We start from the raw sequence: 6,793 nt of genomic DNA on the forward strand, positions 1-6,793 counted from the left end.
TGTCCTTCAGGGGGTGAAGGGGTAATAAACCGTGGTCCATCCGGACAGTGGAATATTATTCAGCACTAAAATGAAATGCAGCGACACAGCACCTGGGAGCTTCAATCAGTTAAGCGTCTGACTCTTGATTTTGGCTCAGGTCATGATGTCACAGTTTGTGAGTTCAAGCCCGAGTCAGGTTCTGCGTTGACAGCATGAAGCCTGCTTGGGATTCTCTCTTTCTCTCTCTCTCTCTCTCTCAAAAATAAATAAACTTAAAAGAACAAAAGAAGCTATCAAGCCAGAAAATGACATGGAGGAAACTTAAATGCACGTTACTAAATGAAAGATGTCAGTCTGAAAAGGCTGCATACTGTATGATTCCATCTGTATGAAATTCTAAAAAAGACTCAACTATGGAGACAGTAAAAAGATCCATGGTTGGAGAGATTTGGAAGGAGAGATGAATGTATTCTGTAGGATACATGTCACTATACATGGGACAAAGCCTATAGAATGTACCACACAAAGGATGAAATCTAACGTATAGACTTTAGTTCATAACAATATATCAATATTGGTTCACAATTGTAGCAAACGTACCACACTAATAATGCAAGATGTTAACAATAAAGGAAATGGAAGGGCTCTGAGAACTCTCTGTACCTTGCGAGTCCTGCAAACCCACACCTGCTCAGAAGAATAAAGTCGACTAATTGTTTTTTTTTAAAGAAAGACAACTTTGGAGCGCCTGGGTGACTCAGTTGGTTAAGTGAGATTACTGATTTCAGCTCAGGTCATGATCTCACAGCTCGTGAATTCGAGCCCCGTGTTGGGCTCTGAGTTGAAAGTGTGGAGCCTGCTTGGGATTCTCTCTCTGTCTCTGTCTCTCTCAAAATGAATAAATAAATTTAAAAATATAAAAAACAACTTTTTAAATGGATTTCTCAAAGGAAGATATACAATGGCCAACAAGCTCATGAAACAGTGCTCACCATTAGTCATCAGGGAAATGCAAACCAAAGCCAAGATTAGATACCACGACAAACCCGTGAGAGTGATTAACACTTCAATGTCTGTTATAGACTAAATGTTTGTGTCCCCCAAAGTTCCTACATTAAGATCCTACCCCCCGTAGGTGATAACATTAGGAAGTGGGACTTGGGGTGATTCGATCATGACTGGAATTATAAAAGGGACCCCAGGGACCTCCCCTACCTCTTCCGCCACTGAGGACACAGTGAGAAGCTGCCGCCTGTGAGCCAGGAAGACACTCTCACCAGACACCAAATCTGCCGGCACCCTGACCTCAGCCTGCAGCCTGCGGAACTGTGAGGAAGACATGTCTGTGGTTTACGCTCCAGCCCATGGGATTCTGATTAAAGCAGCCTGCGCGGATGGAGACCGAGAGTAACAGCAAACCTCAAAGAGAATATGTTGCTGCTTCTCCATATATTACTGGCACAACCACTTCGGAAAACTGTTTTGCAATTTCTTCTAAAGTTGGGCTACAGCGGCCCATGACCTGGCAATGCCGCCCGTAGGTAGTTACCTAAGAGAAATAAGTGTCCATATAAAGGCTTTACAGTGGCCTATTTTCATGACGAAACGGGATACGACTCCAGGTTCATCAGTAAGAGGACAATTACTGGTGGGGTGTTGGTGCGATGCGTCCCTGCTCAGCCCTACAAGGACCACACACCACCTTCGCTGTCATGGCCTTGGAGCGTGGTGCATTGCCAGGGACGGGTGTGGGAACGGGGTGCCACAGCGTGCCAGGGAATGATGTCCGCGCTCACCGGGGGCAGCAAATAATCATCTCCAACCCCATCCAGGGGACCTGCTTCCTCGATCCACTCTCGGTGTGAACTGTCTTCATTTGTGTCCCCCGAGAAGCCACCCCAAAGACAAGTGTCTAAGTCCTTCACTTGGAGGAACCGGGACCTGGGATGGGAAGTAAGGACGTGGCCCAGGGATGGAAGGGAGACAGTGAGAAAGGGAGATGCAGCTGTGACGTCCAGGGGCTGGCGCACGACTCCTGGGAAGGTCCTGGGGTCCCCACTGAACAGACAGCTTCACAGGACGGTAGAGCCAGGCAGAGCCATGCTGATGGATAAAGACAGAAACAAGAGCACGCCGTAATCACGCCGAACACAGACAGCGTACACTGTCTGGGCCCCAGAAACGGCCCCGCATCCCCTGTCCAGGCTCGTTGCGGTGACCGCTGTGCTTCCCGTCACACAGCACACCTGGCTGCAGGCCTCTCCCTCCCAGATGACATGTATCCAGATTCCTGATGCATCTTCCCCGAGCCCCCCTGCAAACCATCCAGCGCCACCTCCCAGAAGTCGTTTCTCACTGAGATGCCCCCGTCATGTGTGACAAGTGATCACCCAAGTTGTTCAGCTACAGGGTGTTTCTCGTGGGTTTTCGTGAGAAGATAACTGACACCAAAGACGTGGTTCCTTGAGCTTCATGAAGCTCATTCCCGTGGGAGAGCTCAGGGATGCGTGCCAAACCACACCTTGGAACTGTTCCCCTTCTTTGTTCCAGGGTGGAAAGAGCTGGGGTGGCTCGCCCCTCTGGCCAGGCTCGGGGTGCTGCTCCCTGGGGCCTCTGGCTGCCTCACAAGCAGAGCCGCCTTGTGGGAAAGGCTGCGGGATGAACCACACTGGACGCGGGGCGGTGACCAGAGCAAACAATCTGGGTCCCAGGACGAAGACAGCCGTGTTGGCATCGGCTCTGCTGAGAGAACGGGTTTACGGGGACTTCGCGCTCTGCTGCCCTGGTCTGTCGCGCTCTGCGCTTCCTTTCCCTCCATTCCTGTCCCCTGTGAGATTAATCACGTTGCTCTACTTTACTCCTCTCCCAGCTTGTGAGCTCTCCAAGCATACCCGTCAGTGGTCACTAAGGACACCCTAAAAACACAACAGTCCATTTCAATGTCTTCTCTGGCCTACAGAGAATTTACAAGTTTAACTTCCAGACATATGGGTCCCCAGACTAGCTGCCCTGAGGCTGGACCGCATGTTCTGTCCTGTGACAATCCCATGAATTTTGTGGGGACAAGCTTATGGCCTAATCAGCAGTTAAGTTTCGTAAATATTCATGCGAACTTTTTAAAAGAGTACAGAGGGGCGCCTGGGTGCCTCAGTTGGTTTAGCGTCGGACTTCGGCTCAGGGCATGATCTCACGGTTCAAGAGTTTGAGCCCCATGTTGGGCTCTGCACTTCTGCACTGATGGCATGAAGCCTGCTTGGGATATTCTCTCTCTGTCTCTGTCTCTCTGTCTGTCTGTCTCTGTCTGTCTGCCTCTCTCCCTCTGTCCTTCCCTAGCTTGCATGTGCATGCTCTCTCTCAAAATAAATAAACTGCAAAAATAAAATTAAAGAGCACCTGGATGGCTTAGTCAGTTTAGCATCCGACTTCAGCTCAGGTCACGATCTCATAGTTCATGAGTTCGAGCCCCACATCAGGCTCTCTGCTGTCAGTGCAGAGCCTGCTTTGGATCCCCTGTCCCCCATGCTCTCTGCCCTTCCCCCTCCCTCAAAAATAAACATTTAAAAAAAAAGAATATGCATTTTTCAGTTGACTGCAGAGTTCTCTATATGTTCAGTTAGCCAAGTTAGCTAATTGCATTGTTTAAATCCTCTGTATCTTTTTCTGATTGTCAGCTGCTGCTTTACTGAAGAGATGTGTTAAGTGCTTTATCCTTAAATCAGATCTTCTCAAACCACAGGTTCTTTCTCTCAGAACCTTGAATTTTACTGCGTTCATGTTCTTGCTATGTTGTTTCCTGAGGTTTTCCCTGTTAGGTTAGGCTCTTGGTCCATGTTTACACTCGGTATTCACTTGTTTGCTTGTTTCTCTGTGTTGTGCCTATTTCATTCCCTTGCTGGTTCTTTCCATTTTGCTTCCGCTTGGACAGTCCTTTCCAGAATTAATTTCCAGCTTAGTTACAGCATGCTGAGGTTTTACACACTTCCCACCATTTCTGAAAATGCTTTGCACTTTCTTCTGCTGGAGTGCCCTGGGGCTTTTCACGACCCTGCAGACCTCTGGGCCTGAGAGTTTGGCAGGGGCTGGGCAGAGTTCCGCTGGGCCGAGGCAGTCAGCCCTCTCTGTGCTCAGCTGAGGTGGTGTCAGGCCAGATTCACCCCACCACGCAGGGCTGGGGTGGCCTGGCAGGCACTTGGCGTCATCCCCAAGGGGACTCAGTTCTGGGCCTCTCCTTCCCATTAGGAAACTGCCTGCTCTTCCCTCTCCCCATGTGCTGCCTCCACGCCGCGGCTCCACCTGGCCCGTGAGGAGGTAGGGAGACTGTTCAGGAAGAGACCCAGAACTGCCCATCCCCCAAGTGGCTTTGCCCTTGCAACACACCTGCCCAGGTTAGGGGTCGAACCTGCACAGCCTTCCATTCTATGTCTTTCATTAGCTGCTGGTTTTAATGGTGTTTGTATTGGATTCTGCCTTTTCCAGGTGAATTTTTTAAATGAACTTTTAATTTATTAAAATTTTTTTGATGTTTTATTTATTTTTGAAAGAGAGAGAGAGACAGAGTATGAGCAGAGAAAGAGGGAGATACAGAATCCAAAGCAGGCTCCAGGCTCTGAGCTTTCAGCACAGAGCCCGACACAGGGCTTGAACCCACGAACCATTAAATCATGACCTGAGCCAAAGTTGGACGCTTAACTGACTGAGCCACCCAGGCTCCCCAGTGAACTTTTAATTTTAGAACAGTTTTAGATTTTTAAAAACTACTGTGAAGATAATGCAGTGTTCCCACATCCCTGCACCCTGTTTTCCCTGTTATTAACATCCTCCATGAGTAGGTACATTTACCACAGTGAATGAACTGACATTGACACATCTTTATTAAATCCATTCTTTATTCAGATTTCCTTAGGTTTTCTTCGGTGTTCTTTTTCTGTTCTGAGACCTCATGGAGGCTATACCGTCTTTTAGATGTCGTGTCTCCTTAGGCTCCTCTTGGCTGTGATATTTTCTCACACGTTCCTTGTGTTATCTGGCCTTGACACTTCGAAGGAGTGCTAGTGGTCAGTTATTTGGTAGAACATCCCTCGACTGGGGTGAGTCTGAGCTTTTTCTCACGGTTCGATTAGGGTAATGGGTTTGGAAGAGGAAGCCCACAGAGCTGAAGTGCCTTCTCACCACATCAAGGGCACACACTATCAACATGACCTATCACTGTGATGTTGACCTTGACCTCCTGGAGGTGGTGCTTTTGTCAGGTTTGTCCACTTATAAGCTGGTCTTTTTACCCCTTTTCCATACTGTGTTCTTTGGAAGGAAGACACTATGTGCAGCCCACACTTACAGTCAGGGGATTACTCCGTCTCCCTGAGGGCAGTGTCTACATCAATTATTTGGAATCTTGCATAGCGGGTTTCTCTCTTCTCCCGTTTGTTTATACATCCATTTATATCAGTGTGGACTCGTGGCTCTTTATTCTGTACTTGACTTACACCCAACAGAACCCTACTTTGGTGTTCAGGGTCCCACCTTTGGTTGCTGTGAGCTCAGTCGTCGGCGCTGTGGCGTGGCCGTCCCTTTGACAAGTCCCATCAGTGTTATTTAGCATTTCCTGCCTTCGGGCTCATCTTGCAGATTTCCTGCCCCAGTGCTCTGTGTGTGAAGAATTAACAGGAGAGAGAAGGCTTGCAGAGTGTCACATTCCTGGGTGGGTGAGAGAGGGGCCAGGAGGTGTCATGGGGTGGGCCCCGCGGCTTGAGCTCCAGGGTCAGGGCCTGGCGGACATGTGACCGGAGGCTGAGTTCTGACTGACGGACCCTGGAGTCTAGGCCTCCTTGGACAGTATGAAGATTTTTGGCCAAGTGGATACAAAGCACAAGGCCCTCCTCTCTTTGCTGCTGCACCGGAAGCAGTTTCGCTCAGCTCCCCGGGCCATTGCGCCAAAGGTCTGGGGTTTTTTTGTTTTGTTTTGTTTTTACTTCTTTATTTTTGAAGGAGAGAGAGACAGAGCCTGAGCAGGGGAGGAGCAGGGAGAGACACACACACACACAGAATCTGAAACAGGCTCCAGGCTCTGAGCTGTCAGCACAGAGCCCGACACGGGCTTGAACTCACAAACTGTGAGATCATGACCTGAGCCGACTTAACTGACTGAGCCACCCAGGTGCCCCTCGTGGTTTGTTCTTAAAGCAAATGAAAGGTCAGTGCCTGGGATGCCCTGGAAGGTTGGTTAAAAACATGTTAACATTTGCCTTTCCAAGGACCGTCAGAGACAGCTGGGGATTTCTGGCAGATGTGACCCTGGGATTGCCCCCTCTGCCCACAAGCTCCCCGGGTCCCAGGTCTCCTGCGGCAAGAGGGCAGAGCCTCTGCTACACCCTCCGCCAGGCCCATCCCACCTTCCAGGACTTTTCCTAGACAGACCACACTACTCACCTCCCTCATGACAAAGTCATTTTTTGCCCCATGAAGGATAAATCCCAATGGACTCACTCAAGGATGCAAGAAATAAATGTTTTGTTTTGCAAAAATCAACTAAGCCTCAACTCTCACGCCATGTCCTCAGCCTGAGAGAAATCACCCTGGGCAGCACTGGGACCTAGGGGCTGTTCAGCCCCGGGCAGGGCCCCGAACTGGGGAGGAGGGGGCCAGCACAGGGAGGCGCTGCCAGCTTCACCTTCCAGGAAGAGCAGTGGGAACCGCACAAGACCGCCCGCTAAGGACCTGCTGCACCTCAGGCTGCGGAGCGGAGCGGCGGGCAGCCTTGGCGCCTGGAGCCTGCACCCCTTGCTCCCAGGCTCTGCCCTCAGAGAGGCAGGGA

The sequence above is a fragment of the Crocuta crocuta genome, unplaced genomic scaffold (genome assembly GCF_008692635.1).
Source record: "Crocuta crocuta isolate KB4526 unplaced genomic scaffold, BGI_CrCroc_1.0 scaffold179, whole genome shotgun sequence".
NCBI classification, from domain to species: Eukaryota; Metazoa; Chordata; class Mammalia; order Carnivora; family Hyaenidae; genus Crocuta; species Crocuta crocuta.